Here is a 23,467-nt window from a genome sequence, read left to right on the forward strand (position 1 = left end):
GCCTCCAATAATATATACCTGACAGGAGCCCATACATTCTCCTGCCTCCAATAATATATACCTGACAGGAGCCCATACATTCTCCTGCCTCCAATAATATAAACCTGACAGGAGCCCATAGATTCTGCTGTCTCCAATAATATATACCTGACAGGAGCCCATACATTCTCCTGCCTCCAATAATATATACCTGACAGGAGCCCATACATTCTGCTGCCTCCAATAATATATACCTGACAGGAGTCCATACATTCTGCTGCCTCCAATAATATATACCTGACAGGAGCCCATACATTCTCTTGCCTCCAATAATATATACCTGACAGCAGCCCATAGATTCTCCTGCCTCTAAAAATATATACCTGACAGGATCCCATACACTCTGCTGCCTCCAAAAATACATACCTGACAGGAGCCCATATATTCTGCTGCCTCCAATAATATATACCTGACAGAAGCCCATACATTCTGCTGCCTCCAATATATACCTGACAGGAGCCCATACATTCTGATGACTTGAATAATATATACGTGACAGGAGCCCATAGATTCTCCTGCCTCCAATAATTTATACCTGACAGGAGCCCATACATTCTCCTGCCTCCAATAATATATACCTGACAGGAGCCCATAGATTCTGCTGCCTCCAATAATATATAACTGACAGGAGCCCATACATTTTGCTGCCTCCAATAATATATACCTGAAAAGAGCCCATACATTCTCCTGCCTCCAATAATATATATCTGACAGGAGCCCATACATTCTCCTGCCTCCAATAATACATACCTGACAGGAGCCCATACATTCTGCTGCCTCCAATAATATATACCTGACAGGAGCCCATACATTCTTATGCCTTTAATAATATATTCCTGACAGGAGCCCATACATTCTGCTGCCTCCAATAATATATACCTGACCGGCGCCCATAGATTCTCCTGCCTCCAATAATATATACCTGACAGGAGCCCATACATTCTCCTGCCTCCAATAATATATACCTGACAGGAGCCCATACATTCTGCTGCCTCCAATAATATATACCTAACAGGAGCCCATAGATTCTGCTGCCTCTAATAATATATACCTGACAGGAGCCCATACATTCTGCTGCCTCCAATAATATATACTTGACAGGAGCCCATACATTCTGCTGCCTCCAATAATATATACCTGACAGGAGCCCATAGATTCTGCTGCCTCCAATAATATATACCTGACAGGAACCCATAGATTCTGCTGCCTCCAATAATATATACCCGACAGGAGCCCATACATTCTCCTGCCTCCAATAATATATACCTGAGAGGAGCCCATACATTCTGCTGCCTACAATAATATATACCTGATAGGAGCCCATACATTCTCCTGCCTCCAATAATATATACCTGACAGGAGCACATACATTCTGCTGCAACCAATAAAATATACCTGACAGGAGCCCATACATTCTGCTGCCTCCAATAATATACACCTGACAGGAGCACATACATTTTCCTGCCTCCAATAATATATATCTTACAGGAGCCCATACATTCTCCTGCCTCCAATAATATATACCTGACAGGAGCCCATAGATTCTCCTGCCTCCAATAATATATACCTGACAGGAGCTCATACATTCTGCTGCCTCCAATAATATATACCTGACAGTAGCCCATACATTCTGCTGCCTCCAATAATATATACCTGACAGGAGCCCATACAATCTCCTGCCTCCAATAATATATACCTGGTAGTAGCCCATACATTCTCCTGCCTCCAATAATATATACCTGACAGGAGCCCATACATTGTGCTGCCTCCAATAATATATACCTGGCAGGAGCCCATACATTCTGCTGCCTCCAATAATATATACCTGACAGGAGCACATACATTTTCCTGCCTCCAATAATATATATCTTACAGGAGCCCATACATTCTCCTGCCTCCAATAATATATACCTGACAGGAGCCCATACATTCTGCTGCCTCCAATAATATATACCTGATAGGAGCCCATACATTCTGCTGCCTCCAATTATATATACCTGACAGGAGCCCATAGATTCTCCTGCCTCCTATAATATATACCTGACAGGAGCTCATACATTCTGCTGCCTCCAATAATATATACCCGACAGGAGCCCATACATTCTGCTGCCTCCAATAATATATACCTGACAGGAGCACATACATTTTCCTGCCTCCAATAATATATATCTTACAGGAGCCCATACATTCTCCTGCCTCCAATAATATATACCTGACAGGAGCCCATACATTCTGCTGCCTCCAATAATATATACCTGACAGGAGCCCATAGATTCTGCTGCCTCCAATAATATATACCTGACAGGAGCCCATAGATTCTGCTGCCTCCAATAATATATACCTGACAGGAGCCCATAGATTCTCCTGCCTCCAATAATATATACCTGACAGGAGCTCATACATTCTGCTGCCTCCAATAATATATACCTGACAGTAGCCCATACATTCTGCTGCCTCCAATAATATATACCTGACAGGAGCCCATACAATCTCCTGCCTCCAATAATATATACCTGGTAGTAGCCCATACATTCTCCTGCCTCCAATAATATATACCTGACAGGAGCCCATACATTCTGCTGCCTCCAATAATATATATCTGACAGGAGCCCATAGATTCTGCTGCCTCCAATAATATACACCTGACAGGAGCCCATAGATTCTGCTGCCTCCAATAATATATATCTGACAGGAGCCCATACATTCTCCTGCCTCCAATAATATATACCTGACACAAGCCCATAGATTCTGCTGCCTCCAATAATATAAACCTGACAGGAGCCCTTACATTCTGCTGCCTCCAATAATATATACCTGACAGGAGCCCATACATTCTGCTGCCTCCAATAATATATACCTGACAGGAGCCCATACATTCTGCTGCCTCCAATAATATCTACCTGAGAGGAGCCCATAGATTTTGCTGCCTCCAATAATATACACCTGACAGGAGCCCATAGATTCTGCTCCATCCAATAATATATACCTGGTAGGAGCCCATACATTCTCCTGCCTCCAATAATATATACCTGACAGGAGCCCATAGATTCTGCTGCCTCTAATAATATATACCTGACAGGAGCCCATAGATTCTCCTGCCTCCAATAATATATACCTGACAGGAGCTCATACATTCTGCTGCTTCCAATAATATATACCTGACAGGAGCCCATACATTCTCCTGCCTCCAATAATATATACCTGACAGGAGCCCATACATTCTCCTGCCTCCAATAATATATACCTGACAATAGACAATACTTTCTCCTGCCTCCAATAATATATAACTGACAGGAGCGCATACATTCTGCTGGCTCCAATAATATATACGTGACAGGAGCCCATAGATCCTGCTGCCTCCAATAATATATACATGACAGGAGCCCATACATTATGCTGCCTCCAATAATATATACCTGACAGGAGCCCATACATTCTCCTGCCTCCAATAATATATACCTGACAGGAGCCCATACATTCTGCTGCCTCCAATCATATATACCTGACAGGAGCCCATACATTCTGCTGCCTCCAATAATAGATACCTGACAGGAGCCCATACATTCTGCTACATCCAATAATATATACCTGACAGGAGCTCATACATTCTCCTGTCTCTAATAATATATACCTGACAGGAGTCCATACATTCTGCTGCCTCCAATAATATATACCTGACAGGAGCCCATACATTCTCCTGTCTCCAATAATATATACCTGACAGGAGCCCATACATTCTGCTGCCTACAATACTATATACCTGACAGGAGCCCATACATTCTGCTACATCCAATAATATATACCTGACAGGAGCCCATACATTCTCCTGTCTCCAATAATATATACCTGACAGGAGCCCATACATTCTTCTGCCTCCAATAATATATACCTGACAGGAGTCCATACATTCTGCTGCCTCCAATAATATATATCTGACAGGAGCCCATACATTCTCATGTGTCCAATAATATATACCTGACAGGAGCCCATGGATTCTGCTACCTCCAATAATGTATACGTGGTAGGAGCCCATACATTCTGCTGCCTCCAATAATATATACCTGACAGGAGCCCATACATTGTGCTGCCTCCAATAATATATACCTGACAGGAGCCCATATATTCTCCTGCCTCCAATAATATATACCTGACAGGAGCCCATACATTCTGCTGCCTCCAATAATATATACCTGACAGGAGCCCATACAGTCTGCTGCCTCCAATAATATATACCTGACAGGAGCCCATACATTCTGCTGCCTCCAATAATATATACCTGACAGGAGCCCATACATTCTGCTGCTTCCAGTAATATATACCTGACAGGAGCCCATACATTCTCCTGCCTCCAATAATATATACCTGACAGAATCCCATACATTCTGCTGCCTCCAATCATATACACCTGACAGGAGCCCATACATTCTGCTGCCTCCAATAATAGATACCTGACAGGAGCCCATACATTCTTCTACATCCAATAATATATACCTGACAGGAGCCCATACATTCTCCTGCCTCCAATAATATATATCTGACAGGAGCCCATACATTCTCCTTTCTCCAATAATATATACCTGACAGGAGCCCATACATTCTGCTGCCTTCAATAATATATACCTGACAGCAGCCCATACATTCTGCTCCCTCCAATAATATATACCTGACAGAAGCCCATACATTCTGCGGCCTCCAATAATATATACCTGACAGGAGCCCATACCTTCTCCTGCCTCCAATAATATATACCTGACAGGAGCCCATACATTCTCCTGCCTCCAATAATATATACCTGACAGGAGCCCATAGATTTTGCTGCCTCCAATAATATATACCTGACAGGAGCCCATACATTCTCCTGCCTCCAATAATATATACCTGACAGGAGTCCATACATTCTCCTGTCTCCAATAATATATACCTGACAGGAGCCCATACATTCTGCTGCCTCCAATAATATATACCTGACAGGAGCCCATACATTCTGCTGCCTCCAATAATATATACCTGACAGGAGCCCATACATTCTCCTGTCTCCAATAATATATACCTAACAGGAGCCCATGGATTCTGCTGCATCCAATAATATATACCTGGTAGGAGCCCATACATTCTGCTGCCTCCAATAATATATACCTGACAGGAGCCCATACATTGTGCTGCCTCCAATAATATATACCTAACAGGAGCCCATACTTTCTCCTGCCTCCAATAATATATACCTGACAGGAGCCCATACATTCTGCTGCCTCCAATAATATATACCTGACAGCAGCCCATACATTCTGCTGCCTCCAATAATATATACCTGACAGAAGCCCATACATTCTGCTGCCTCCAATAATATATACCTGACAGGAGCCCATACCTTCTCCTGCCTCCAATAATATATACCTGACAGGAGTCCATACATTCTCCTGCCTCCAATAATATATACCTGGCAGGAGCCCATACATTCTCCTGCCTCCAATAATATATACCTGACAGGAGCCCATAGATTCTGCTGCCTCCAATAATATATACCTGACAGGAGCCCATACATTCTCCTGCCTCCAATGATATATACCTGACAGGAGCCCATAGATTCTGCTGCCTCCAATAATATATACCTGACTGGAGCCCATACGTTCCCCTGTCTCCAATAATATATACCTGACAGGAGCCCATAGATTCTGCTGCCTCCAATAATATATACCTGACAGGAGCCCATACATTCTCCTGCCTCCAATAATATATACCTGACAGGAGCCCATACATTCTGCTGCCTCCAATAATTTATGCCTGACAGGAGCCCATAGATTCTGCTGCCTCCAATAATATATACCTGACAGGAGCCCATACATGCTCCTGTCTCCAATAATATATACCTGACAGGAGCCCATACATTCTGCTGCCTCCAATAATATATACCTGACAGGAGCCCATAAATTCTGCTGCCTCCAATAATATATACCTGACAGGAGCCCATAAATTCTGCTGCCTCCAATAATATATACCTGACAGGAGCCCATACATTCTCCTGTCTCCAATAATATATACCTGACAGGAGCCCATGGATTCTGCTGCCTCCAATAATATATACCTGGTAGGAGCCCATACATTCTGCTGCCTCCAATAATATATACCTAACAGGAGCCCATACATTCTCCTGCCTCCAATAATATATACCTGACAGGAGCCCATACATTCTGCTGCCTCCAATAATATATACCTGACAGCAGCCCATACATTCTGCTACCTCCAATAATATATACCTGACAGGAGCCCATACATTCTGCTGCCTCCAATAATATATACCTGACAGGAGCCCATACATTCTCCTGCCTCCAATAATATATACCTGACAGGAGTCCATACATTCTCCTGCCTCCAATAATATATACCTGACAGGAGCCCATACATTCTCCTGCCTCCAATAATATATACTTGACAGGAGCCCATAGATTCTGCTGCCTCCAATAATATATACCTGACAGGAGCCCATACATTCTCCTGCCTCCAATAATATATACCTGACAGGAGCCCATACATTCTCCTGCCTCCAATAATATATACCTGACAGGAGCCCATACATTCTGCTGCCTCCAATAATATATATCTGACAGGAGCCCATAGATTCTGCTGCCTCCAAAAATATATACCTGACAGGAGCCCATACATTCTGCTGCCTCCAATAATATATACCTGACAGGAGCCCATACATTCTGCTGCCTCCAATAATATATATCTGACAGGAGCCCATACATTCTCCTGTCTCCAATAATATATACCTGACAGGAGCCCATGGATTCTACTGCCTCCAATAATATATACCTGGTAGGAGCCCACACATTCTGCTGCCTCCAATAATATATACCTGACAGAAGCCCATACATTGTGCTGCCTCCAATAATATATACCTGACAGGAGCCCATACATTCTCCTGCCTCCAATAATATATACCTGACAGGATCCCATACATTCTGCTGCCTCCAATAATATATACCTGACAGGAGCCCATACATTCTGCTGCCTCCAATAATATATACCTGACAGGAGCCCATACATTCTGCTGCCTCCAATAATATATACCTGACAGGAGCCCATAGATTCTGCTGCCTCCAATAATATATACCTGACAGGAGCCCATACATTCTGCTGCCTCCAATAATATATACCTGACAGGAGCCCATACATTCTCCTGCCTCCAATAATATATACCTGACAGGAGCCCATAGATTCTGCTGCCTCCAGTAATATATACCTGACAGGAGCCCATACATTCTCCTGCCTCCAATAATATATACCTGACAGGAGCCCATACATTCTGCTGCCTCCAACAATATATACCTGACAGGAGCCCATACATTCTGCTGCATCCAATAATATATACCTGACAGGAGCCCATACATTCTCCTGCCTCCAATAATATATACCTGACAGGAGCCCATACATTCTGCTGCCTCCAACAATATATACCTGACAGGAGCCCATAGATTCTGCTGCCTCCAATAATATATACCTGACAGGAGCCCATAGATTCTGCTGCCTCCAATAATATATACCTGACAGGAGCCCATACATTCTGCTGCCTCCAATAATATATACCTGACAGGAGCACATACATTCTCCTGCCTCCAATAATATATATCTTTCAGGAGCCCATACTTTCTGCTGCCTCCAATAATATATACCTGACAGGAGCCCATACATTCTCCAGCCTCCAATAATATATACCTGACAGGAGCCCATACATTCTGCTGCCTCCAATAATATATACCTGACAGGAGCCCATACATTCTGCTGCCTCCAATAATATATACCTGACAGTGTTAAGGGAGGGCAATATAACCCTTGACGGTTGACCAAGTGAGTGTCAAATTATTAAATTATTATGTTGATTGCAATCCACAGAAAACCAAACGGAAACAATGTTCTGTATTGGGAGGATTCAAAGAATCTCTGATCCCGTTTATTTTGCTTAGCATTTTATATTGTTTTGAGTATATCAAATAGCCAATCAACTCTACAGCCATACTACAATACTATTGGCTGACTGATGTTATTATAATTATTACGGAAAACACATATATGGTCATATTACCATTGTTAGTTTGAAGCACTATGGAAATTTTACAAGGTCAAACCTGGCCTAAACAAGTTAGATAAGAGTGTCTGACAAAATGTTCTCTTGAGAAAAGGTTAGTGTGAGATAAGTTCTATGGGAAGAGAAAGAAAGAATGTATGTTATGCAAGGAGTGATAATAACATGATTTTAAAGCGAGCAGACAAAATGGAGTTTCTCTAGCATGAGTATCAATATGTCCTTTACATTCCCCCCTAAAAATTATGTTATTATCAACAATAGAGGTGCTATCCCAGGGTCATGCTTTGAGCCTGAGGGACATTGGTCTTCACTCAATTAGTTCCCTTGTTACCAATTGAGGCTGTCGCAGCATGTCCGTCCCCCCTTGTTAGTTGATATAATCATAAGCTCAGATCTGAGGTTGGTCGGGGCAAGTGGGTAAAGGTCATCATTCCCTTGTCGTCCAGGTCCTCAATGCGGGTTACATGTTTGTGTATAGTCCGTGTATAGTAGCATGGATGTTGGTTGGCAGCGTCCTCCTTGTTCTCTGATGACTGGCAGGCTTTTCTTATGCAAAATGGAATACAATAAAAGACTAGTTTTAGTAAAACATATATTAACAAGCAAGCAACAATATGCAACACTCTCTGGTCAATTCGTCATGTTTGTTATACTCTTCCCTGAGTTTCCTAATGCCTTCCATTTTAGTTTTTAACCGTATAGTAGAGTCGGGGTCAACATAGTGACAACAGGCTGGCAGGCTGGGCCTATAACCTGACACATCCCTTCTTGAGCTGCTGTCAAATAGTCCAGCACTAAGGTCTGTCGATTAGCCACTATGATAAGTTGATTCTGCACTGCAACAGTAGTATTAATTACTTCCAAAATATTCTAAATCGGGTCATCTAAGTAATCAATGACTTCCACTAACTTGTCCCACATTTATGTAACCATAGGGTAGAGGAAGACAGTACTAACTATTTTATCGGGTATACTCATTTGAACTAAATGAGGTCTTCCTGATGGGCGTGGGGTGTTGTCCTTGGCACGTTTATAAATGGTATGAAGAGGGATGGTTCTCAAATCTACTTTACTATGGGGAATAAGATAAGTGGCTGAAGTTAGCCGAGCCAACGTACAAGTCCCCCCCTACTCCGACCGGGAGCCATTTGTACGCATTATTCCCACAGACCCAATATGTGGCTGATGGTAAATCCCATAAAGCAGAATGCTGTAATACTAATTTATGTACCAAATCAATAAAAAGGGTGTTATTTGATAACATACAACATGAAGGCATTTGTCCCAGGGGGCTACAATATCCAACATCCGGATTGCCACATGTTGGATCACTAGGCTTATATTTAGAAAATTCATTACAAGGGACGTTACCAGATATTTTATAAAGTGTCATTGGTGCCTTTTATAAACAGATTTGCATGTACCCATGAGTGATTATGAATGTATCTTTCCAATAATGACGGTCTTGGACGGACCGCCACAAAGGGCATACTAGCGGCTGAAACTGGTGAGTGAGTACATATCCAACAATCACTGATCTGGTTGCTTTCTAATTGTCTCAATTCTTGTACCAAAATCTGATGGTGAGTAATGAACTTATTATTAAAGGGGTCAGTACTTTGTTGTAGGCTATTCCAGGTATTGACTAGTTTAACCATACATATTATCATAAAGTATCTCAGCTGTTGGGATTGTCAGGAGCACTTGGTATGGTCCGTCATACAATGGTTTTAGTCAGTGTTTCCGAACATGCCTCTTCATATACACATAATCTCCAGGCCTGAGGGTATGACAACCTTCTGCATCAGCTGGATCTGGAATAGAAGATGATACTAACGCATGGGTGTTAGTTAAGGCTTTGGCAAGCTGAATCACATATTGCACAACATAATCTGTTTCTTCTGATAATTGTTGTGGGGTAAATCTAGCTATGGCTAGTTGTGACCCAAACAGTATCTCATAGGGTGACAGTTTGTGTTTCCCTATGGGTGTGGTGCGTATGTGATACGGTGCAATGGGAAGGAGCTCAGGCCACTGGGCCGTAGTCTCCTGCATCATTTTGGTTCATTGCCCTTTCAGTGTGCCATTCAATCTCTCCACCTTGCCACTTGACTGTGGATGGTAAGTAGTATGTAACGTCACTGTTGATCCGATCATGGTAAATATTTCTTGATATACGCATGAGGGAAAGGCTGGTCCTTGATCACTTTTGATAACTTCTGGGACTCCATACCAGCAAACAACTTCAGAGACCAGCTTCTTGGCGGTAGTCTTGGCAGTCATGTTTGGAACGGCGATTGCTTCTGGCCAATTGGAAAACATATCCACTACCACTAAGCAGTCCATGGGCCCAGGCCGCAACGGCTGGATACAGGAGTCGAGGCAAACAGTACAGTTGTTTCTTCTTCCATAGCCCATCTATCAACTTAGCACCCGCCTCCTTCCACGACTGGCGTTCTTCTTTAGAGCGTAGAGCGTGTGGAGCGACAGCCAACTGTCTTGGTAGTTGCACTGCTTCCATCAATTGTCTGACGCTTTCAGCATTTTTCACAGGAGAACCTGCAGTCAGAGCTTTGAGCTCTGCTTCCTGTGCTGACATACTGGGAGGTAAGACTGCAGCCTCTACCAATGTATCTTCAGTTGTGACAGCATATCCAGTATGAAACCTGCCAGAGGTGTCAGCATATCTGGATCCATCCATATAACGTAAGTTCTGGGTCATCCAAGGGTACTTCCCCCACTAGAACAAGTGGAGTTGACTCCGCAGTAATTTGTTCCGGACAATCATGCAGTGGAGCCTCTTTCCCCTCTCCTTCAGGTGCTGGTAGCAGGGTGGCTGGGTTGATGGTGGTGCACCGATGTAATCTCACATTTCCTGGCAACATCAACGAACACTGCAGCCGCAGGTGTCTCTGTGTAGACAGATGTTTAGGTTGCTGTGTGGCGTGAACCGCTCGTAGACAGCTGGAGGAGCGATGCGCTGGGTAATAACCGACTGCGCGCTGCTTTGTACAGTGTCTCTGTGTGAGTCCCCACGGCTGCATGTCCTCCTTTCTCAGAGACATACAAATGGAAAGGTTGAGCATAGTCCGGATTCCCAGGGGCAGGGGCTGTCATTATCCTTGACTTTAATGCTCAAAGGCTTGTTGCAGCAGTTCTTGGTGGTCCTTGTTGTTTACATCAGCCAGAGTGTCTTCTTTTAATGCATCATACAAGGGCTGCATGAGCTGTAAGGCATCTGGGATCCATTGTCTGCAATATGTACATAGTCCGAGGAACCGTTGCAGCTCTATGGGATCTTTTGGGAATGGTAGCAGGTAGATGGCCATCTTCCTTTCTTCTGTGAGATGTCTGGCACCCTGAGTAAGGCAATGGCCTGAGAAGACCACTTGACCAAGGCAAAACTGAAGCTTCGAGGCTGAGACTCGACAATTCAGTTTTGCTAGATGCTTGAGGAGGCTAACACTGGCCCTGATGGACATTCGCTCCGTGTAAATGTAATATGTAATGTAATATGTAAATGCAAACAGAAACTGACAGTCTTTGTGTAGTGGAATGCTAATAAAAAAAACAAAAAGCAAAAACGTTTGCTTAATCAATTACTGTAAACCAGATAACGTGTATGTGCATCTATTAGAAGCTTAAGGATTTATGACCATCTAGAAAATTAATTTATATAAACACATATAATGCTCTGTTACACACTGATCATGATGATCTTCCTCATACACATTCTGGGATTCTGGGTGTAGTGTGTATTGCTGCCTGTATTTCGGGTGTGCCAAGATGGCTACCACCAGAAGGAAGCATACTACAGGAAGGGTGCACCAAGATGGCCACCACCAAAGGGACTTGTGGTCAGAGGCTGGAGGTGATGCAATGGGTGTAGCAACATGGCCGCTACAGGAAGGGTTGGAACTTTGGGTGGACATAGGTATAACAGATGAGGATGGGGCACTAGGAGTGGCTTGGGTAGTGGCAAGGGGTGGGTGGTCTCCTGGACGGGGCACGTGACATGCAACACAATAATCTGCTGACAATGGATTCTGCTGGCCACAATTAGAACATTTCCAACAATTCATTACTCCGCCATTATCGGAGAGCAGTATCTTTGTAATACACATAACATAGCGTCTTTCCCTTATTGTCTGTATTTTCTTCCTCCATTCACCTTTTTTCCCTCTCTGCTCAGTATCAAGCCAAGGCCGTTCTGCTATGCTAGCAGCTGTAACTGGGCGCTTATCTGGCAGCGCGCATATTTCAGTTAACCATTTAAGTTCCTCTACATATCTACATACTTTTTCCTTCGGTCAACAAACTCAGCGCAACCTTTCCTCACTTGTATTCACTTTTCAACTTTTCAACATTCCATTGGTATCTGATATGTTAATCATAACCGTGGGTAGTGCCCGTAAGATGCAGACCTCCTCTATGTGTGCATCAGAGTTTGGATCTTTTAAAGTAAGGATCATCTGACCATTGTCCTGGAATTGGATTCGGGATCGGAATTTAGACAAGAGGTCTGCTCCTAAAAGATTTACCGGGCTGGTCGGGGATATGACAAATTGTGCCATTACTTCTGGAAATGGGCTAATTGGAATAGGTTTGGTAAAAGTGTGTTTGCTAGGTCTGCCATCTACACCGATCAATATTAGATTGTCGTTAGAAAATTGGACTGGGTCAGTTCAGTGGATTGATTTTAAAATGGAGTTGGCCGCCCCAGTGTCTACCATGAACTTTACCGGATGGATTCCCTCATTCCCTCCCACTGGGGGAACTACAGATAAACAGAGCCCGGGGGTGATTACGGGCATCACGATGGCAGACTCTGGTTGGCCTTCCTTTCAGAACGGGCAGTCATGGGGAACATTTTCTCATGACAAGTCCCGTGGGCCGGGTGTCCTATTTCTGAATACGGGGACTTGTGTGGTGCACTGACCAGCAGGGGTGTGACAGTCCCTTTGGAAGTGTCCTGCTCGGCCACACCTCCAACACTGAAGACGGGAATTCACTACTGGTCTTCTCTCGGGATACATTACTTGCTGATCAGGTACCACCATGGGGTAATAGTGGGGCTGTAAGGGAGGAGGAGGATACCGGGGGAGCAAGGGGGGATACTGTGCTATGGGTACTGCGGGTGCAGCAACTACCATTGTGCTGATTGTGGGGAGATCATGGAGGTAGGGGAATACTGGAGGAGACCAGATATCGGGTTTGATTGTGGGTTTGATTAATTGAGCAGCATAATCAACAAGATCCCTGTCGATGGCCAAGAGTCTTATCTCTCTCAATTTAGTTGGATGCATGACAATACACTGCTTTATAGCCCCGACTATTATTTTGGCCGCAACCTCTTTTGGGTATCCAAAGATACCAGTGGAAATGAATGGCAGGGCTAGGGTTGGGGCCGCATGAAGCTGTGATGCGTATGCCAGGGTGTTTTGGATTGTTTCTTTAAGCAGATGTTGTGACCTGGGTAAATCCAGGGGATCATATTTTGGTCCAACTGCATGTATAACAAACTGACATGATAGCTGTCCGTCTCTTGTAGCCATCACATCTCCTTCTCTTAATGGACCATGGTCACGGATGTTATCATTAGATGCAGCTTGTATTGTAGGTCCCCCAATACGACATATCTCTGCTGCTAGCCCCCACCCATGCTGCAGTTTCGCATTTGCTGCGTTTACAATGATCCCAACCTGCTGTTGCGGTATACTCCCCATGCCTATTCTCAGTATAGTGGAGAAATTTGAAGGACTATTCAGTAAAACAGATGCCACCTCCTGATATTCGTGTCCATGTTCTATTTCCCCAGTTTGGGAGAGGGTGAATAGGGAAGAGTTCAGAGGACCCTGGGTCTCTCTGAATGGAGTATGGACCATGGCAGGGGCAGGTGGGGGTGGTGGTTTATAATACCCCCCGTCTACGTTAAGTAATGCGCAGGTTGGTGCTACAACACCGGGTTCACGTGCTCCACAATTATAGCATGTCTTGCGCCATCCTGAATTAGTGACCCAACACACATTACAGAGCTAACCGTCTGGGTTATATGATGGTGGCTGACTCTCAGTGGGAAGTGCAGGGTATTTAATCTCATAAGGTATAAATTGCTCAGTTTCCGGATTCAGGGGCTGGGGTACTGCTACATTTGTGGGAGATGCTTCTTTAGGGGCTTTAGATTTGGATTGTGGACACATAATTTGGGAAGGGGGAGGACCTAACGTACTTTTTCAACTTATCCTTCATTACAAATCTCATGTGCCACTTTCCTAAAGTTTTCAGCATCTTCCAACAATCCACAATCAACTAATTTTCCTCTATTGTGGTGAATTCCTTCGTCCCACAACACAGGCTGAAGCCGCCTCCCCTCCAGAGGAAAATTTAACAAACACTTTAAACGCTTTTGGCGTGTGCTTAAATGATCTTTTCCCTTCTCGACTGATCATGATATTCTTCACATTCTCCCTCTCCTGCGGGGGAGACAAATTCTTTCTGCTCCACGGAAACATTGATTATTCCCTACAACTGACAAAAAGATCCTTAATTTGCGCACAGCGAAGTCTGGCCAGAGCTCTCAGCTGTTCCACTATTAACAACTCACCCCTCCCATCGGGGGAATTCTTTCACAACACAATGAAAGGAGGAGCGCCTTTTGCATCAGCTTTGCAGCTATGCAACTTAGCAGCGCTCCGGACACTCGATATACGTATATCTACAGTCATGGCCAAAAGTTTTGAGAATGACACCAAAATTATATTTTCACATGATCTGCTGGCCTCTGGTTTTTATTAGTGTTTGTCTGATGTTTATATCACATACAGAAATATAATTGCAATCATAATATGAGTACCAATAGGTTATATTGACAGTTAGAATGAGTTAACGCAGCAAGTCAATATTTGCAGTGTTGCCCCTTCTTCTTCAAGACCTCTGTAATTCTCCCTGGCATGCTCTCAATCAACTTTTGGACCAAATCCTGACTGATAGCAGTCCATTCTTGCATAATCAATGCTTGCATTTTGCCAGAATTTGTTGGTTTTTGTTTGTCCACCCGTCTCTTGACGATTGACCACAAGTTCTCAATGGGATTAAGATCTGGGGAGTTTCCAGGCCATGGACCCAAAATCTCTATGTTTTGTTCCATGAGCCATTTTGTTATCACCGTTGCTTTATGGCAAGGTGCTCCATCATGCTGGAAAAGGCATTTTTGGGCGCCAAACTGCTCTTGGACGGTTGGGAGAAGTTGCTCTTGGAGGACATTCTGGTACCATTCTTTATTCATGGCTGTGTTTTTAGGCAAGACTGTGAGTGAGCCGATTCCCTTGGCTGAGAAGCAACCCCACACATGAATGGTTTCAGGATGCTTTACAGTTGGCATGAGACAAGACTGGTGGTAGCGCTCACCTCTTCTTCTCCGAATAAGCTGTTTTCCAGATGTCCCAAACAATCGAAAAGGGGATTCATCAGAGAAAATGACTTTGCCCCAGTCCTCAGCAGTCCACTCCCTGTACCTTTTGCAGAATATCAGTCGGTCTCTGATGTTTTTTCTGGAGAGAAGTGGCTTCTTTGCTGCCCTCCTTGAAACCAGCCCTTGCTCAAAGAGTCTCCGCCTCACAGTGCGTGCAGAAGCACTCACACCAGCCTGCTGCCATTCCTGAGCAAGCTCGGCACTGCTGGTAGTCCGATCCTGCAGATGAAACAGTTTTAAGATAGGGTCCTGGCGCTTGCTGGTCTTTCTTGGGCGCCCTGGAGCCTTTTTGACAACAATGGAAGCTCTCTCCTTGAAGTTCTTGATGATGCGATAGATTGTTGACTGAGGTGCAATCTTTGTAGCTGCGATACTCTTCCCTGTTAGGCCATTTTTGGGCAGTGCAATGATGGCTGCACGTGTTTCTTTAGAGATAGCCATGGTTAACTGAAGAGAAACAATGATACCAAGAACCAGCCTCCTTTTAAAGTGTCCAGTGATGTCATTCTTACTTAATCATGACTGATTGATCGCCAGCCCTGTCCTCATCAACACCCACACCTGTGTTAATGGATCAATCACTAAAACGATGTTAGCTGCTCCTTTTAAGGCAGGACTGCAATGATGTTGAAATGTGTTTTGGGGGTTAAAGTTCATTTTCTGGGCAAATATTGACTTTGCAAGTACAGTAATTGCTGTTAAGCTGATCACTCTTTGACATTCAGGAGTATATGCAAATTGCCATTACAAAAAATGAAGCAGTAAACTTTGGAAAAATTACTATTTGTCTCATTCTCAATACTTTTGGCCATGACTGTACTTGCGTGTCCTACCCAATCTTCGATCACCTGCCGCAACTGAAACTAACAATGTTCAGTCTCCTAAGGATTTTTGTCAGAAGCTGAGAAAGATTCACACAATATTCACTTGTCAATCCGAGGTGATACTGCTTTGAAGTTAAATAATATCAGACCACTAATGGGACTGCACCCCTTATAGTCTCACCTTTGAGTATATCCAACCAGGACGTCCGGAGATAATGCAAACAACCACACACCACGTGGAAACCACGCCAAATGGTCAGTGTCACTAGTAAAGAACTTGTGCACTTACCGTGGCTTTTTGTGGGGGATGATCAGTCCCAATTCCAGTGGGAGAGGCTGAAGGCAGGTCTCTCTTTGTGGACGTCCAGAGGTGGAGGGGCGTCCCTGGTTAGGGATCCGAGTCACGGCACCAACTGTTAAGGGAGGGCAATAACCCTTCACGGTTGACCAAGTCAGTGTCAAATTATTAAATTATTATGTTGATTGCAATCCACAGAAAACCAAACGGAAACAATGCTCTGTATTGGGAGGATTCAAAGAATCTCTGATCCCGTTTATTTTGCTTAGCACTTTATATTGTTTTGAGTATATCAAATAGCCAATCAACTCTACTGCCATACTACAATACTATTGGCTGACTGATGTTAGTATAATTATTACGGAAAAAATATATATGGTCATATTATCATTGTTAGTTTGAAGCACTATGGAAATTTTACAAGGTCAAACCTGGCCTAAACAAGTTACATAAGAGTGTCTGACAAAATGTTCTCTTGAGAAAAGGTTAGTGTGAGATAAGTTCTATGGGAAGAGAAAGAAAGAATGCATGTTATGCAAGGAGTGATAATAACATGATTTTAAAGCGAGCAGACAAAATGGAGTTTCTCTAGCCCATAGATTGTCCTGCCTCCAATAATATATACCTGACAGGAGCTCATACATTCTGCTGCCTCCAATAATATATACTTGACAGGAGCCCATACATTCTGCTGCCTCCAATAATATATACCTGACAGGAGCCCATACATTCTGCTGCCTCCAATAATATATACCTGACAGGATCACATACATTTTCCTGCCTCCAATAATATATACCTGACAGGAGCACATACATTTTCCTGCCTCCAATAATATATATCTTACAGGAGCCCATACATTCTCCTGCCTCCAATAATATATACCTGACAGGAGCCCATACATTCTGCTGCCTCCAATAATATATACCTGACAGGAGCCCATACATTCTGCTGCCTCCAATAATATATACCTGACAGGAGCCCATAGATTCTGCTGCCTGCAATAATAGATACCTGATAGGAGCCCATAGAATCTGCTGCCTCCAATAATATATACCTGACAGGAGCCCATAGATTCTGCTGCCTCCAATAATATATACCTGACAGGAGCCCATAGATTCTCCTGCCTCCAATAATATATACCTGACTGGAGCTCATACATTCTGCTGCCTCCAAAAATATATACCTGACAGGAGCCCATACATTCTCCTGCCTCCAATAATATATACCTGACAGGAGCACATACATTCTGCTGCCTCCAATAATATATACCTGACAGGAGCCCATAGATTCTGCTGCCTCCAATAATATATACCTGACAGGAGCCCATAGATTCTCCTGCCTCCAATAATATATACCTGACAGGAGCCCATACATTCTGCTGCCTCCAATAATATATACCTGACAGGAGCCCATAGATTCTGCTGCCTCCAATAATATATACCTGACAGGAGCCCATACATTCTGCTACCTCCAATAATATATACCTGACAGGAGCCCATACATTCTGCTGCCTCCAATAATATATACCTGACAGGAGCCCATACATTCTGCTGCCTCCAATAATATATACCTGACAGGAGCCCATACATTCTGCTGCCTCCAATAATATACACCTGACAGGAGCCCATACATTCTCCTGCCTCCAATAATATATACCTGACAGGAGCCCATACATTGTGCTGCATCCAATAATATATACCTGGTAGGAGCCCATACATTCTCCTGCCTCCAATAATATATACCTGACAGGAGCCCATACATTCTGCTGGCTCCAATAATATATACCTGACAGGAACCCATACATTCTGCTGCCTTCAATAATATATACCTGACAGGAGCCCATACATTCTGCTGGCTCCAATAATATATACCTGACAGAAGCCCATACATTCTGCTGGCTCCAATAATATATACTTGACAGGAGCCCATAGACTCTGCTGCCTCCAATAATATATACCTGACAGGAGCCCATACATTCTCCTGCCTCCAATAATATATACCTGACAGGAGCCCATACATTCTGCTGCCTCCAATAATATATACCTGACAGGAGCCCATACATTCTGCTGCCTCCAATAATATATACCTGACAGGAGCCCATAGATTCTGTTGCATCCAATAATATACACCTGACAGGAGCCCATACATTCCGCTGCCTCCAATAAAATATACCTGACAGGAGCCCATAGATTCTGCTGCCTCCAATAATATATACCTGACAGGAGCCCATAGATTCTCCTGCCTCCAATAATATATACCTGACAGGAGCTCATACATTCTGCTGCCTCCAATAATATATACCTGACAGGAGCCCATACATTCAGCTGCCTCCAATAATATATATCTGACAGGAGCCCATACATTCTCCTGCCTCCAATAATATATACCTGGTAGGAGCCCATACATTCTCCTGCCTCCAATGATATATACCTGACAGGAGCCCATAGATTCTCCTGCCTCCAATAATATATACCTGACAGGTGCTCATAGATTCTGCTGCCTCCAATAATATTTACCTGACAGGAGCCCATAGATTCTGCTGCCTCCAATAATATATACCTGACAGGAGCCCATACATTCTCCTGCCTCCAATAATATATACCTGACAGGAGCCCATACATTCTGCTGCCTCCAATAATATATACCTGACAGGAGCCCATACATTCTGCTGCCTCCAATAATATATACCTGACAGGAGCCCATACATTCTGCTGTCTCCAATAATATATACCTGACAGGAGTCCATAGATTCTGCTGCATCCAATAATATACACCTGACAGGAGCCCATACATTCTGCTGTCTCCAATAATATATACCTGACAGGAGCCCATAGATTCTGCTGCCTCCAATAATATACACCTGACAGGAGCCCATACATTCTCCTGCCTCCAGTAATATATACCTGACAGAAGCCCATACATTCTGCTGCATCCAATAATATATACCTGGTAGGAGCCCATACATTCTCCTGCCTCCAATAATATATACCTGACAGGAGCCCATACATTCTGCTGCCTCCAATAATATATACCTGACAGGAGCCCATACATTCTGCTGCCTCCAAAAATATATACCTGACAGGAGCCCATACATTCTGCTGCCTCCAATAATATATACCTGACAGGAGCCCATACATTCTGCTGCCTCCAATAATATATACCTGACAGGAGCCCATACATTCTGCTGCCTCCAATAATATATACCTGACAGGAGCCCATACATTCTGCTGGCTCCAATAATATATACCTGACAGGAGCCCATACATTCTGCTGGCTCCAATAATATATACCTGACAGGAGCCCATAGACTCTGCTGCCTCCAATAATATATACCTGACAGGAGCCCATACATTCTCCTGCCTCCAATAATATATACCTGACAGGAGCCCATACATTCTGCTGCCTCCAATAATATATACCTGACAGGAGCCCATACATTCTGCTGCCTCCAATAATATGTACCTGACAGGAGCCCATAGATTCTGCTGCCTCCAATAATATATACCTTGTAGGAGACCATACATTCTGCTGCCACCAATAATATATACCTGACAGGAGCCCATACATTCTGCTGCCACAAATAATATATACCTGACAGTAGCCCATACATTCTCCTGCCTCCAATAATATATACCTGACAGGAGCCCATAGATTCTGCTGCCTTCAATAATACATACCTGACAGGAGCCCATACAGTCTACTGCCTCCAATAATATATACCTGACAGGAGCCCATACATACTGCTGCCTCCAATAATATATACCTGACAGGAGCCCATACATTCTGCTGCCTCCAATAATATGTACCTGACAAGAGCCCATACATTCTCCTGCCTCCAATAATATATACCTGACAGGAGCCCATACATTCTCCTGCCTCCAATAATATATACCTGACAGGAGCCCATAGATTCTGCTGCCTCCAATAATATATACCTGACAGGAGCCCATACATTCTGCTGCCACCAATAATATATACCTGACAGGAGCCCATACATTCTCGTGCCTCCAATAATATATACCTGACAGGAGCCCATACATTCTGCTGCCTCCAATAATATATACCTCACAGGAGCCCATACAATCTGCTGCTTCCAATAATATACACCTGGCAGGAGCCCATAGATTCTCCTGCCTCCAATAATATATACCTGACAGGAGCCCATACATTCACCTGCCTCCAATAATATGTACCTGACAGGAGCTCATTCATTCTGCTGCCTCCAATAATATATACCTCACATGAGCCCATACATTCTGCTGCCTCCAATAACATACACCTGGCAGGAGCCCATACATTCTGCTGCCTCCAATAATATATACCTGACAGGAGCCCATACATTCTCCAGCCTCCAATAATATATACCTGACAGGAGCCCATAGATTCTGCTGCCTCCAATAATATATACCTGACAGGAGCCCATACATTCTGCTGCCTCCAATAATATATACCTGTTAGGAGCCCATACATTCTGCTGCCTCCAATAATATATAACTGACAGGAGCACATACATTCTCCTGCCTCCAATAATATATACCTGACAGGAGCACATACATTCTCCTGCCTCCAATAATATATACCTGACAGGAGCCCGTAGATTCTGCTGCCTCCAATAATATATACCTGGTAGGAGCCCATACATTCTGCTGCCACCAATAATATATACCTGACAGGAGCCCATACATTCTGCTGCCACCAATAATATATACCTGACAGTAGCCCATACATTCTCCTGCCTCCAATAATATATACCTGACAGGAGCCCATAGATTCTGCTGCCTCCAATAATATATACCTGACAGGAGCCCATACATTCTGCTGCCTCCAATAATATATACCTGACAGGAGCCCATACATTCTCCTGCCTACAATAATATATACCTGACAGGAGCCCATACATTCTGCTGCCTCCAATAATATATACCTGACAGGAGCCCATAGATTGTCCTGCCTCCAATAATATATACCTGACAGGAGCTCATACATTCTGCTGCCTCCAATAATATATACCTGACAGGAGCCCATACATTCTGCTGCCTCAAATAATATATACCTGACAGGAGCCCATAGATTCTGCTGCCTCCAATAATATATACCTGACAGGAGTCCATAGATTCTCCAGCCTCCAATAATATATACCTGACAGGAGCTCATACATTCTGCTGCCTCCAATAATATATACCTGACAGGAACCCATACATTCTGCTGCCTTCAATAATATATACCTGACAGGAGCACATACATTTTCCTGCCTCCAATAATATATATCTTACAGGAGCCCATACATTCTCCTGCCTCCAATAATATATGCCTGACAGGAGCCCATACATTCCGCTGCCTCCAATAATATATACCTGACAGGAGCTCATACATTCTGCTGCCTCCAATAATATATACCTGACAGGAGCCCATACATTCAGCTGCCTCCAATAATATATATCTGACAGGAGCCCATACATTCTTCTGCCTCCAATAATATATACCTGGTAGGAGCCCATACATTCTCCTGCCTCCAATGATATATACCTGACAGGAGCCCATAGATCCTCCTGCCTCCAATAATATATACCTGACAGGAGCCCATAGATTCTGCTGCCTCCAATAATATTTACCTGACAGGAGCCCATAGATTCTGCTGCCTCCAATAATATATACCTGACAGGAGCCCATACATTCTCCTGCCTCCAATAATATATACCTGACAGGAGCCCATACATTCTGCTGCCTCCAATAATATATACCTGACAGGAGCCCATACATTCTGCTGCCTCCAATAATATATACCTGACAGGAGCCCATACATTCTGCTGTCTCCAATAATATATACCTGACAGGAGCCCATAGATTCTGCTGCATCCAATAATATACACCTGACAGAAGCCCATACATTCTGCTGTCTCCAATAATATATACCTGACAGGAGCCCATAGATTCTGCTGCCTCCAATAATATACACCTGACAGGAGCCCATACAATCTCCTGCCTCCAATAATATATACCTGACAGAAGCCCATACATTCTGCTGCATCCAATAATATATACCTGGTAGGAGCCCATACATTTTCCTGCCTCCAATAATATATACCTGACAGGAGCCCATACATTCTGATGCCTCCAATAATATATACATGACAGGAGCCCATACATTCTGCTGCCTCCAAAAATATATACCTGACAGGAGCCCATACATTCTGCTGCCTCCAATAATATATACCTGACAGGAGCCCATACATTCTGCTGCCTCCAATAATATATACCTGACAGGAGCCCATACATTCTGCTGGCTCCAATAATATATACCTGACAGAAGCCCATACATTCTGCTGGCTCCAATAATATATACTTGACAGGAGCCCATAGACTCTGCTGCCTCCAATAATATATACCTGACAGGAGCCCATACATTCTCCTGCCTCCAATAATATATACCTGACAGGAGCCCATACATTCTGCTGCCTCCAATAATATATACCTGACAGGAGCCCATACATTCTGCTGCCTCCAATAATATATACCTGACAGGAGCCCATAGATTCTGTTGCATCCAATAATATACACCTGACAGGAGCCCATACATTCCGCTGCCTTCAATAAAATATACCTGACAGGAGCCCATAGATTCTGCTGCCTCCAATAATATATACCTGACAGGAGCCCATAGATTCTCCTGCCTCCAATAATATATACCTGAAAGGAGCTCATACATTCTGCTGCCTCCAATAATATATACCTGACAGGAGCCCATACA

The sequence above is a fragment of the Phyllobates terribilis genome, unplaced genomic scaffold (genome assembly GCF_046119375.1).
Source record: "Phyllobates terribilis strain yellow unplaced genomic scaffold, ASM4611937v1 Scaffold_4__5_contigs__length_816908805, whole genome shotgun sequence".
Taxonomy (NCBI): domain Eukaryota; kingdom Metazoa; phylum Chordata; class Amphibia; order Anura; family Dendrobatidae; genus Phyllobates; species Phyllobates terribilis.